Genomic DNA, 14,476 nt, shown 5'->3' with positions numbered 1-14,476 from the left:
CAAAACTGATATAGTTTATATACACATGCTGAAATTATATATACACTTTCTATACAAAAATGATACAATTTTCTATTCTATAATACACATTATATACACAAATGATACATATTATATACAAAAATGATACATACCTTAGTGATTCATATTTTATACAGTTTCTATACATTACAAATAGGTACTGATACATATTTTTATACACAAACGATACATATTATATACAAACATCTCAGATTTTTTTTGGGATATTTCTTACTAAATATACACATATTATACATGTTTTGGGATATTTAACCTTTAGTGACGACGTTTTTAATTGCCACTAAAAAGCCTGATTTTTCTGACATTCCTGTAGTGGCGACTTTTAGTCGCCACAAAAAGTCTGACTTTTGAAAAAAAAAAGCGATGGGGGTTGTTGGACCACCCAGTCTTTAGTGTCGACTTTTTAATCGCCACAAAAGGCTTGTTACAGATTTTGGCTACCAGATGGGAATAGTTTATGGGCTAATTTTTGGGTTTGGAAATAGATAGACCAGCGCATGAGATTATTTATGGCCTAGCGGCCATTTGTGTCCTTTCCCCTATTTTTTTTTTTTAATTTTAATTTCACATGTATTTGATTAAGTTAAAACTTCTCACATATAAATTCTCCATTCATTAAAATTAAGTATGATATTGGCAGTTTTCAATATAATATTCTACTCCAAGTAATTACCGAAACAAAAATCACAGTTGAAGAAGCAGAAAAAATAAACCAAATAAGCGAAGGTGCAACGAAAAAGGAAGACGGAACTGCAGTGCGCGTGGATCGAACACGCGACCTTCAGATCTTCAGTCTGACGCTCTCCCAATTGAGCTATCCCCGCAAGCTTACCATGTGTTGCCCTAATATATACTCCATTCGTTTCAATTTATATGAACCTATTTTCTTTTTAGTCCATGCCACAAAGAATAATCCCTTTTCATATTTGGAAACAATTAACTTTTATGCAATGATTTATAGCCACACAAAACATATATGCCTCATTTTACACCACAAGTTCAAAAGTCTTCTTTTTCCTTAAACTCCGTGCCCATTCAAACGGGTTCACATAAATTGAAACGGAGGGAGTATTATATAGTTTGACTCGGCAAGACGTTTAAGAAATAAAGGAAGACTTTTAAAACTTGTGGTCTAAAACAAGTCATAGATATTTGTATTACTGTAAATATTTTATGAAGGGTAAAAATGAAAATTTTAAGTGAAATTATTTTTACATATAAAAATGTATTATTTTTTGTGGGATAGACTAAAAATGAAAGTATATCAAATAAATTGAGACAGAGAAAGTAACTACTAACATCTCAATTTTAACGAGCTGAGTGTTATCCCACACACCATTAGTATAGTTTAAGTATTGGGTTATGTAATTTGTAGTTCTAGTTAATGGTCAACTAGTAGTTTTTTGTTCTCAGCTGTTGGCTTTCGAACATATATAGTTGCCATTGCCAATTCAGAGATATTGAGAAATTTGGCGAACGATGATTTTGCTTATTGCTCGGTTTTGATTTTAGTTGTCAATAAGAAGATGAATAATCTCTGCAGAGAGATATATTGGGATGGTTGGAATTTCTAGCAATACCCTTAATTAGATGTTTAGAAAAGTATTTATTTTATTTAGATTAGATTTGTAGTGTCAATCCAACACAAGTCCTTTTTTAAATATTTTTTATTGTTTGCAATTGATTTTTTTTTCTTTTCAATATTCAATATTTATATATTGACAACAGTGTATCAAACAAATATAATTCATTGTGATAAGGCAAAGAGAAATGTATAAACCAATGCCATAAATTCAATCAGGCTTTACAATTATAGCTTTCATACCTATCTATTTATTTAGTTTGACACAGACTCAGATTAGTTGGATCAATATCTTTTTAGTATCAGATACTTTAAGTTAAAGCAAAAATTTTAGGGAATTTGGCATGGCATGACAACATGGGCTATTAATTGGTATAAAAAAGCCTACCTTTTTAAAAAAAAAAAAAAAAATTGGCATCTCATAACCAAATATGCATTTCCCTTAAAATGTTTGGCATTATCCAGCCAATTCGTTCACCAAAAAAATAGGATCTATAACTGATTCTCTCTCTCATCCTTTAACGCTTTTATCCTTAAATTAGCCACATTACATGCTAATCTCTTCATCTATTTTGAGTAGTATATTAGAAAATCTATATAGATATTTATTTTCCCCCCTTAATACCTATAATCTTCAAAATTACCGAAAAATTGATATAGCTTTTGAACGTTTTGCTGACTTAGAGAATTTTAATTTGTCATATTGTAAAGTACCATGTATATTTTTTGATATATATTGTGAAGTACTATGTCTACGTTTAGATATATATACATACATATATATATATATATATATATATATATATATTGAAGTACCATGTATACATTCTCATATATATATATTTTAAAGTACCATGTATACATTTTGATATATATTGTGAAGTACTATGCAGATATATATTGTGAAGTACCATGTATACATTCTGATATATATTTTAAAGTACCATGTATACATTCTTGGAATTCGATAGGGAAGAAGATTACCATGTATACATTCCGATATATGTTGTGAAGTATCATGTATACATTCTAATGTTATCATGTATACATTATGGGAATTCGATAGAGAAGAAGAGTACCATGTATACATCCTACCATTCTGGTATATATTGTGAAGTACCGTGTATGCATTCTAATATATATTTTAAAGCACAATATATAGATTCGGAGAATTCGATGGAGAAGAAGAGTACCATGTATACATTCTAATATACATTACCATGTATACATTCCGAGAATTCGATAGAGAAAAAGAATGCCATGTATACATTCTGGTATACATTGTGAAGTACCGTGTATACATTCTGATATATATATATACTTTCTGATATATATTGTGACGTACCATGTATATATTTTGTTATATATTGTGAAGTACCATGTATACATTTTTATATATAATGTAAAGTACCATGTATACATTCTAATTATTATAGAATTAAACAATGTATATTTATTATGTATAAAAAAATATAAAAATATCAACCTATGACCTGTATAACTTTCAAGTATAGTGTTTTTTTTTTTTCTTTTCCCACAATTGATAAGAGATTTTAATCAAATATATTAAAAGATATTCATTCCTATTTTTGGGGGAGTGAATAGCGTGACATTTGGGGGAAGAAATATTCCCTCCCTATTTTTAAGCCGGCAGATATACAAATGGCTACTAAATGCCATTTCTTTTGGGTTTCATTTCTAAATAAAATATTTGGTTACAAACATGCCAATATTATTTAAGGGTTGTATATTTATGTCAATTCCCCAAAATTTTAGAAGATGAATAGGAAGCAGAGTCAGATGCCAAGTTGCCAATCTAATGATCGGGTAACATCAACGACAATTTAGTTGAAAGTAAAGTTTATAATAGGTCATCCAATATGCAAAAACATCATATACTGTATGTTAAAAAAGATCCCATATGAACCTTATGTTTAGAAAAACTGAATTCACACTTTTTAGGCCCTTAGTCTCCTGAAAATGAATGAAGGAGTATATTAAAATCATACAATCTTCTACAGATTTTGTCACTTCTGTTTGAACACTTGGCTAGCTACGTACATATAGCATAACTCTTTCTTTTAGATTACAACTTGTTTTGTTACGCTCCATCACTCATTGATACTTCTGCAATTTTCTTGGCCAAATATAGTCATCTCCCCTCAATTAAACCTTGTCATAGAGACATAGACGTGAAATTATTGTTGATCGTTAACTACTATCTTAGTTTAGATCTTGGTTTCCTTACATGTGGTCGTGGATATGATGAAACTACATGCCTCTTTGAATCCACATTTATTTTGGAAGGTAGTTTTAAATGGATTTGGGTTAATGGGTCGGATTGTGAATGAGTTGAATCTAATTATATGTATACCACATCAGCTTATGCTAAAAAGAGAGGCAATTTTAAACTAAAATTTAACAATAGAGGCAATTATGACCCATCAGTGGTATGGGAGGGACAATTTTAGACTACAATTTAATGTCAAGGACAATTATGATCCAATAGTCAACAGATGGAAGGGGGCCTAATTTTAAAACTTTTTCAATACTTTGAGAGCACTTTGACCCTTCTTCGATTCTAAAATACAGTAACAAAAAAGTCGATACATAATCCTACATGTTTCTATAATATTTACGACTTTGAAAACAACTAAAATTATGTTCACTTTGAGTTTTTGTTAATAACCACCCCCACACACCTTCTTGTTACCTTCTTGTTTCTTTCGCAACTAGCGCTTATTTGTAATGGATAATAACTTGGGCCATATCCTATATAAATACGTTTTGCTAAAGAGTGCTAATTTGAGTAGGCATGCATTGCAATTTTTACATGTAATTTGTATAAATTGTCATTTGATAGCATGTGTTATGCGGGAATACTACGTGCATGGACAATAATACGTATGCATGTAATATTGAGTTTTAACTTCTTTTTTATTGGTGAAATCATTTGTCTTCTACTAATGTGACTTATTTTCTTGAAATTTGTCGTACTCATTGTAGACATCGAAGTTTTAGCGGATTAAAAATTGGACTCTACAAGAAGGGTCCAATTCATCTTCAAATTCTGTCCGTTAGGGTTTCTTGGAAGATACTCTATTCTAAACCTTAACTCACACCTATATAAAGGGACACATATTCACTTGAAAAGACATCTCAAAAATCTCATATACTTCCCGGGATATTGATAAAGAGATCAATATGTGACCGGACTCTTCTTGACAATCAAATATTTCAAGAAGATCTACAAAATTCTTTCAAGGAGATCAAATAAATCCCTAGAAAGTCCACATATAGCCAAATCCAAATCATCCTATGTTCAAGAAATAAGCAACTAATAGCCCTCAAGTTACGGAGAAATATTAGGAGAGAAGAATCAAGGGAATAAACATATCTTGTACCTGCACCATTTATCAATAAAATACTCTTGTTTCTTCATATTTTGTCTGCGGTTGCAGTTTACTTTCCACATATCAAATTTTTTTTGCAAACAAATTGACACGCCCAGTGGGATAGCTCTGCCCTTCATCTCTTCTCTCAAATCAAATATGCAAAACCTCAAGGTTCAAATCTTAGCCGAAGGCTGTAAGATAAAGGAAGTGGTTGCTTTTCCTTTACACCAAGAAATTTCCTTATATACCGGAAGGAAAATTCTTCATTTACTTGAAGGTTTTGAATGAACACCAAATTAGTGGTTGAAACTTCACTTTGTTGAGCCAAAATCCAAGTGCAGTTATGGTCGTGTTTGCTTGGTCACGACAATTTATCAAGCGTGAAATGAGGGCAATGTTTAGGGACAAAACGCTTGTTCTATCCAAGTGATATCTCATCGAAGTCACAAAACTGCAAAGATGAAAGCACTATTTATATGAATACTTCAAGTCTCGTCTTTGAGTTTCAACAAACCATGAAGTGGGGGGCATTTGTAGACATCGAAATTTTAGCAGATTTAAAATTGGACTCTACAAGAAATGTCCAATTCATCTTCAAACTCTGGTCCGTTAGGGTTTCTTGGAGGATACTCTACCCTAAAATCCTAACTCACACCTATATAAAGGGACACATATTTCCTTGAAAGAATATCTCAGAAAATCCCATATACTTCTCGGGATATTGATAAAGAGATCAATATGTGGCCGGACTCTTCTTGACAATCAAATACTTCAAGAAGATCTACAAAATCCTTTCATGAAGATCAAATAAATCCCTATAAAGTCCACATATATCCAAATCCAAATCATCCTACGTTCAAGAAACAAGCAACTAACGACCCTCGAGTTACAAAAAAATATTAGGAGAGAAAAATCAAGGGAATAAACAGATCTTGTACCCGCACCATTTATCAATAAAATACTATTGTTTCTTTATTTTTTTTGTGGTTGCAGTTTACTTTCCGCATATCAAAAATTTATTGCAAACAAATTGACACGCCCAGTGGGACAGCTCTGCCCTTCATCTCTTCTCTCACAAATAAGATATGCCAAATCTGGAGCCACAAAACTGCAAAGATGAAAGCTCCATATTTATGGGTACTTCAAGTCTCGTCTTCAAGTTACGGCAAGTCTACACTCCGACAAATCTTGAAGTAGGGGCACTTGTAGACGACGAAAATTTATCAAATTTGAAATAGGACTCTACAAGATGAGTTCAATCCATCTTCAAACTTCAAAGATGGTTAGGGTTTCTTGGAGGCTACTCTTCCCTAAACCCTAGTCATGCCTATAAAAGGGGCACATATTCTCTTGAAAAGACTCTCAAAATATACCATAAACTCATGGATATTAAAAAAGAGGTCAATAAGTGGTCGGATTCTTGACAACCAAATACTTCAAGAAGATCTACAATATCCTTTCATGGAGATCAAATACATCCCAAGAAAGCCCACACATATCCAAATTCAAATAATCCTACGTTCAAGAAATACGCTACTAACAGCCCTTGAATTACAGAGAAAAAAATAGGAGAGAAGACTCGAGGAATGAACAAATTTGTACTCACAATCTTAATAAATAAAATCTCTTCATATTTATAATTGCAGTTTATTTTCCATATTTGAAAATTTGTTGCAAAAGCTCATATTTGTTGAAAGAGAGGAATCCTCGGTACGTAGAAAGCTATATATTACTTTCCTTTTTTCTTTTTCTTTTTTTCTTTTGCCAGAGAGGAGAACACGAGGGAAGGGGAAGAGTAAGTTTCCGAGTTGAGTTTAGAATATTGTTTTTTATTCCAAAGTCTTTATAAGCATAAAATAGAATCTTAAATTGAATTAAATTATTCTCTCTCCGTTTTTTTTACAGTCTCAATCACTTACTAATTGCACTGGAAAAAACAACTTGTTTAGCTTCTATTTAAAATCTGAAAACAATTTTTATGTTTCTTCACTAAAAAGCTTGGTCAAACGCCTTCATGCTCTAAAATAAGTGTGTGAAAAATACTTTTGACTTTTCAAATTATTTAGCCTAACATGCTATAAATATAACAGTCATTGCATAGTACAAATTTTCCTCCTGCTAGCTTGTCTAAGCAACCTAAAACTGTACTCTGGTTCAAATTTCTATCTGCTTAAATTTTGGTGGATAAAGTTACACGATATATGTAATGATACGGGACTACAAATACTCACTTTAGACGTACTCACAAGTAAACCAACCACCAACATGATTCAAGCTCAAAAGCTACTCCCCTCCATCTTATTTTGTGTCTTATTTTGATTAGACATGAAGCTAAGAATCTAAATAAGGCTTTTGAATTTTATCATCTTAGACTTAAGATATATATATATATAATATACAAAAAGCCAAGCTTGTGGGTAAATGAGAATGTTGATATTTAAGAAAATTACTTAAGAAGTATAGAAAGGCATTAGCTTATAAATATAATAAATAAAAGTAAGATAACAAAAGTTTATCCGCACCCAATGTTTACACCAAACTAATGAATACATGACACAGGTCTTCACATGCACTTTTATCACTAAATAGTAGTTAATTAAAACAATTCTCAATTTAATTATTAATTTAATCATGATATTTTGAATAATTTTATCTAAACACCACATTCGAGCTAAATATTTGCCGATTGAAAGGGAGGAAGTATCCTATTTTCCCTAGTTTTTGATAGGTATAGAATGTATCTGCATTTGTGGATAAAAAGTCGGTACAAGTACATATGGGGAAAAAATAATATTATAAGCCAATTTGGATGAGCTTATAACTTATATATATATAGCTTATAAGCAAAAGCTATAAGGTATCAATTATTTTGACTTAAAAATAAGTGCTTAAACGTATTTTTTTTTATCTTATCCAAACACTACAAAAGTGCTTAAAAGTTATTTTAACTTAAAATCATCTAAAAAATAAGTCAATTCAAACAGGCTCTATGAATCTCACTTCTTTTGTCTCACAGAAAAAGTGGACCAAATCTTACACTTTTGGATTCACAAACTTTGGGTCCATTTTCTTGTAAGACAAAGAAAGCCTCATATAACTAGTGTCAGTTATGTGAGACACATAATAAATTTTTGGAAAACTTACACAAATGTACCCCCCGGCAACTAGTTTACCAACATGGTTGAAGTATACACTACCAATTTACTACCAATATATATGTTGTGTATATATATATATATATATATATATATATATATATATATGCACGCCACGTGCGGATTTAGTGGGTGGGAAGGTGTCCAGCCAAACACCCTCAACAAAAATTATACTATATATATTGTAGATTTTCTGTGTTTGTGTACATATATAAGTTTTGAATATTCTAAACAAATTCAAAAGGTAAGCTCAAGCAGTCCATGGTGTTCAAAATTCTCTCAAGCTTCCAAGGTACGATTCTGGAGACAACATTATGTTTTATATTTACCTTTTGTTAAGTTTTTTCGAACTCCCTGAATAAAAAATCCTGAATCCGCCACTGCACTATGTACATATTTGTAAACTAGACGGCCGAATGATATTTGACTTTTTCGCTAAAATATTTTCATAGAGGGTGGGGAAAGAAAAGAAAGATGGGCCGACTAAGGTGAAGAACCCAAACAACTGATAAATAAAGTATAGACCAAGCTGCCTAGGGCTCTATTAATTTCAAATGTCGCTTTATAAATGCAGCCAAGTCATATGAACTTGCATCTTTGCTCTTCTCCTTCAAAACTCTCTTATTGTTATGCCAAATTGAGTTTTGTTCCTTTTGTCTCTTTGAAGATCATTATTATTCATCTATTTATTAGTCTTTGTTCATGTTTGTCTGCCTTTAATCTTAATTCATAACCCTGTTAATTTTAATTTATTTGAATTCATTTAACTGAGCATAGAATTTAAAAACGAAGAGAAGATTTTTAAATTTGTGGTATCAAATGAGTTATATATATTTTGTGTGACTATAAATCATTACATAAAAGTAAATTGTTTTCAAATATAAAAAAGGTCATTTTTTTTGTACGGACTAAAAAAAAAATAGGTTCACATAAATTAAAACAGATGGAGTATTTTGTTTTGATTGGTGTTAACAAAATAAAGATCCTTTTTGTCTCTGATGATGATCAAAAATATAACTTTCGTTCTTCTGAGAATAACCATGCGGAAAGTTTATGGAGACCTGAACTGAAGAGACAAACTGATATTCTCGCACTTTATATATATATATATATATATATTATAATTGCTAACAGAGATCTCTATCTTTTGTTAGCATCATTTTGGTTAAATTGGAAATTGTCCAAATTTTTACTTAACAAAGTGTATAAATAGTCCCAGCAGTTTGGAAGCCCCAATTTCTTTGAAGTTAAGTGGTCGTTTGGCGATGTATATTTTTGTACATTTTTTCCGGAGTTAGAATTCTAAAATCACAAAAATTTAAAAACAACTCTAATTTGTATTTGTGGCCAAACACTACTCCAATTTCCACAATTTTCATGGCCAAAGGGGCCGTGATTACTCATAATATTTTGAAAACACCATAATCTATTTTTTACCTGGGTGAATTTGTTATGTTGATCTTATTTTGTCTCTAACGATGATCATTTTAAAACTTTACTGAGATTAAATCATGCTGAGAAATCTTTGGAGACCAAAAATAATGTTCCTTAATACTCCCCTCCGTTTCAATTTATATGAACTTTTTCGGAGTACGAGGATCAAACTTTATAACTTTAACCGTGTATTTTGACATAGATTTTTTAAATTTGTAAAAATAAAATTTTGTTATAAAATAATAGAGCAAACAAGAACAATATTGTAGACAAAGAGAGAAGAGAGGAATTCTTTTATTTCTCTTGTTAGGGATTGATTTACAATGAAGGAGAACCTTTATACTTATAGGAAAAAAATGACTTGATCCCAAAGTCACTAACCCTAATATTTCTCCTAAAGATAGACATCCACAATAATAAATAATATTTATAACACTCCCCCTTGGATGTCTATTTGATAGATAATGTACCTCATTAAAACCTTACTACAAAAAACCCAATGGGAAAAATTCTAGTAAAGGAAAAAGAGTAGACATTTCTAATAATATGTCATTTGGTTGCCTTATTAAAAACCTTACAAGGAAAAACCCAGTGGGACAAAAACCTTGAAAGGGAAAAAGAGTACAACGCGTATTAACTCCCCCTGATGAGAACTTCAATCCAAAAACTTGAATCTTCACATCTCAATCTTGTGCACCATCTTCTCGAAAGTTGCAATTGGTAGAGACTTGGTGAATAAATCAGTCATATTATCGCTCAAACAAATCCCTTGCACGTTGATATCACCATTCTTCTGGAGCTCGTGTGTGAAGGACAACTTTGGTGAAACATGTCTTGTGCTTTTCTGAATCCTCTCTTTAGTTGGGCTATGCATGTTGCTGCATCTTCAGTCTTTAGTTAGAGTTGCATTGGTATATAATATTATTGAAATCACTCCAAGTGCATTCCTGACTTGCTTTATAAACAGATGTTATCTTTATAAGATTTGACTGTCATGTAGAACAACATCGTATGACTATAATCCCTTATAGTCATAGCAAAATATATAAATGCATCAATTGCATAAAGATATGACACTTCATGACCAAAAAATTCTGCAACTTTCTCATTTCAACAGATAATATACTGCTTTTGAGAACTCTTCAAGAGTTTCAATAATATTCAAGTAATCAACTTGTACCAACAATATGACAGATTTTGATTTTCACAGAGACGTAAGGATAAATAGAGTCATTTGTGCCCTTAGTTAGTAAATATTCATTAAGGTGATAACATCGCTTTCACCTTGCTTAACTTAATTCATATAAGAATTATGAATTTCTACAACTTTTATATGCTTCAGGCATTTAAAATTCTTCAGGAATATTCATATAATTTTGTCAGGTAATTCATATAGGCTGTGACAAAATCTATTTCTATTTAAATATGTGACATCTTCTAGTGTTTGGACAACAGGTCCAATAAACTTTACGCTTACCAAGTTCACTTGATAATAATTTCTACGTTAGCATGCTTTAATAAACGTAGAATTTAGATCCTCAATCTTTTACAATATTGCGCTATATTGTACCAAAGATATCGTCGACGATATATCATTTGTATCGGTTCGCAATGTGACATAATTTATTGAGATCTCATCACTTCCATTATTTTTAGGTACCTAAACCTCTCGTGAGGTTTCATGAAGTGCTATGTCGTAGGCTCTTCAAGAACACATTGCCTCCTTATAATGATCATTGATCATTTGCTCCTCTTTCTTTTCAATGATTATTGCGTTTGGAACCAATTAGTCTACCATGCTTCATGCATGTTGTAGACTTTGTCCTTCAGGGATATGAATTTAATAGGAGCATTTTGCAGCTGAAATTAAAAATTAGTTTTGGGTCAGAAAATGCTTCTAGCATTTGACTTGAATTATCTTTTGAATGAGAATCATACTAATGATAATTCATAACATATTTCTCAGCTGCCTATTCTCTCCTCCTTATGTTAGAAAATCTAACATATATCCTATCTTCTTTGGGAGGAATCCATCTTTGTGCATCATGGTGGATTAATTAATATATACCACACATAAAAAAACTGTTAGATGGAAATATCAAGTTCCTAACCTTGTGTTGACACCCAATTTTGTCCCTCCTTCCTCCAAAATATTTATTTACGCTCCTAATATTTTTGGCAACTTAAGAGATAATTATTTATACTTTATTACGATTATTAGCTTTTTACTAATACCAGTGTTTCATTGTCGTATTGTAGTCACTAGCTATTATTATTTTTACTACTACCACTATTATTATTATTATTATTATTATTATTATTATTATTATTATTATTATTATTTTTGTTATTATTATTATCACCAGTATTATTATAATTTGCATTATAATCATTTCAGTATTTTTACCATCTTATGCACACGCATCGCATTTATCTTTGCGCAATTAAATAATAGCGTTTATTTACTGATATTATCGCGCGACTATTACGACGTCATATAATTTTATTTTTTATCCGAGCACTAATAAATACATACTTTTATATTAGGTAATATTTTAGCACACGTTAGTATATAATTAACTAACATAAGTCTTTTATTTAAATTTAGAAGCCCAAATTGTTCTTTCATTCAGCCATATAAGCCCAAATCCGAGCCCAACCAATCCATTCACAAACATTTCGGACTAGTCCGTTAATAATTAGCCCACACCCGTTAAAATCTACCCGACCTGGCCCACTACCCGAACCGGCCCATTCGTTTCACAAAATGTGAAGTAGCTAAGGTTACACACCCTTTCTAGACCCGCCGCTCTTTCTATTTCCTTTCCCCTTCTCCTCCTCTCTCTCTTCTTCGATGAATTCAGCAAAATCACAGAGCTCTTTCGCAAACCCAGCCCGTGCATGGCCATTTTGGGGAAAGGCAATTAATGCTCGTCCTTTCCCCGTCAGGTTTCAACCATGGTAAGTCGTCGTCTTCCTTCATTGTCTGTTTTTTATCTAAGCGATTTTAATGGATTTTGGCCCTTTATGAGTTCAAATCCATCTCCTTTATCAGCTACTTTTCATTTTCGAGTACCAAATTTTAATGGATTTTGTCTCTTTGTCTCGTTTGTTTCTGATCGATGACAGAAAAGTATTCTTAACGTTTTGATTTGAACGGATTTCGATTTAAAATCCCGCCCATTTTTTTGAACCCCTAGAAAAACCCTAGACGCTTCCTATAAATGGTAGCTTATGAATTCATTTAAAAAAAAGGTCTTCAGTCGCCCAAATTCCCCTAGAGAATGTTAGTTTCAGTAGTCACAATTCCCCTTGACATCGATTTAAAATACTAAATCATTTTCTGTTTTTCTTTTGCCCCTGGTATCGCATCGAACCCGAGTGCATGCAAGCTCAGATTTGATAGTGTTCGAGCGTGTACCGAAACCCCCGCACCCTGTTCGCTGCACCCGAAAAAGGTAATTACTCATCCTTTTAACTTAAGTTTCAATATTTGTGTTTCTTATGTGTTTGCTTGCTTTATCCCCTGTTAAGCTTAGTTATTTCATTTAGTTAGCATATAATGGTGTGGTTTGCTTTTTTAGCATAATTAGGTGTTATCAGTATGTTTCTGTAAATTATGTAGGCTAAGTTTAGTTCCCTATGGTTTAGTAGTTGATACATCACTTAGTTATTAATTTAGATAAATATTTAGTCTAGTCATTATCAGATAGGCATGTTGTTTATCTCGGTTCACTGTTAAATAATGTCTGTGTAAGTATAATTGCATGCTTAGGTTATCTTAATTACTTGTCTCCTAGATACAAAGTCGTTTAGCTTATCTATGCTAATTTGATACTGGTAGCAGCTCATCATGACTACATAATTGCTGTTTAGCTAGAACATATAGGGGTCTCATTTTAACATGCTTAGCTTTGAGTATTCGGAATGTTTTCTGATGATGCTATTTGCTTAGCCTTGCCATGAGCATGCTTAAGAATCTATCTTCATCTAATATCTGGTTTGTTAAAATGATTATATGGTTCATCATCTGTTGGTCCATTAGTATGTTTAGTCTGATCAATGATTCAAGTATGAGTTAGTGGTTACTAGGCTTATGAAACTGAAAGGAAAGAAAGTCTGTACTAATTCCTCATATAGGAATTCTGTCTACTTTGACCCTCATGTTCATGCCTAAACTGTTAAATAAGTTACAACCATCTAGTTTAAATATTCTATGCTCTGAAACCAGTTTAACAAAAAAAAGATTTCAAAGTGGTTGTCACTTGGTTTGAGGTAATATGAAATATGACATACCTAGGCTTAGGAAGGTCCAAAAAATGTTTTGAGTTTCTCGTTCAGCTTAACACTACCCATTCCAGGCTGCTAGGTTCTCTTCTTATATAACTATAATACCTTGGGATCTTCTTTGACTTCTGAAGGCATAAAGGAAATACTAAATAGGAAGCTTGAACAAAGTAGGTCTTAGTTTGATTTTCTCTCGCCCTTTTGTCTCATCTTGTGACTGCCTTTGCTTAGAACATGTAGAGTTGGAGATTATTATATTGATCTATTCAAGATACGTTTTCTTTTCATGATTCCTCGTTAGTTAAATGATGTTGAAATCCTATTTATGTTTAGTGTCTGTTTGTTCCTGGAGATGCCAGCATGTTTGTAGTCTAATGTTGATTGTTGCTTGAATCAATGATGCCTAACTAGCTTATTTATGTAATTAGCATGCCTACCAATCTTTCTACAGTTTTTAAACATGACCTGAACCTCCGAATGTTGGTCTCTTATTGGTCTATCTGGTATAATTCGTAGTTGATTGTAATTCAGCCCGCCTATTTTTCTACATGATCTTTCACGATTGTCTTTACTTTAACTGT

At 31.9% G+C, this 14,476-nt stretch overlaps 2 non-coding genes across 2 annotated transcripts; one reads left to right on the top strand and one right to left on the bottom strand.

Annotated features, from left to right (window-relative positions):
* Positions 1-793: 793 nt before the first annotated feature.
* TRNAF-GAA (transfer RNA phenylalanine (anticodon GAA)) lies at positions 794-866 on the bottom strand. Its single transcript has one exon. It is a non-coding gene; the product is annotated as a tRNA-Phe (tRNA).
* Positions 867-9,165: 8,299 nt separating this feature from the next.
* Positions 9,166-9,250, top strand: LOC132616384 (small nucleolar RNA Z159/U59). The gene has a single exon (XR_009573168.1). It is a non-coding gene; the product is annotated as a small nucleolar RNA Z159/U59 (small nucleolar RNA).
* Positions 9,251-14,476: the final 5,226 nt, after the last annotated feature.

The sequence above is a fragment of the Lycium barbarum genome, chromosome 10 (assembly GCF_019175385.1).
Source record: "Lycium barbarum isolate Lr01 chromosome 10, ASM1917538v2, whole genome shotgun sequence".
Lineage (NCBI taxonomy): Eukaryota > Viridiplantae > Streptophyta > Magnoliopsida > Solanales > Solanaceae > Lycium > Lycium barbarum.
Note: the sequence above shows the minus strand (reverse complement) of the source record. Positions and strands in the feature narration are given on the sequence as shown.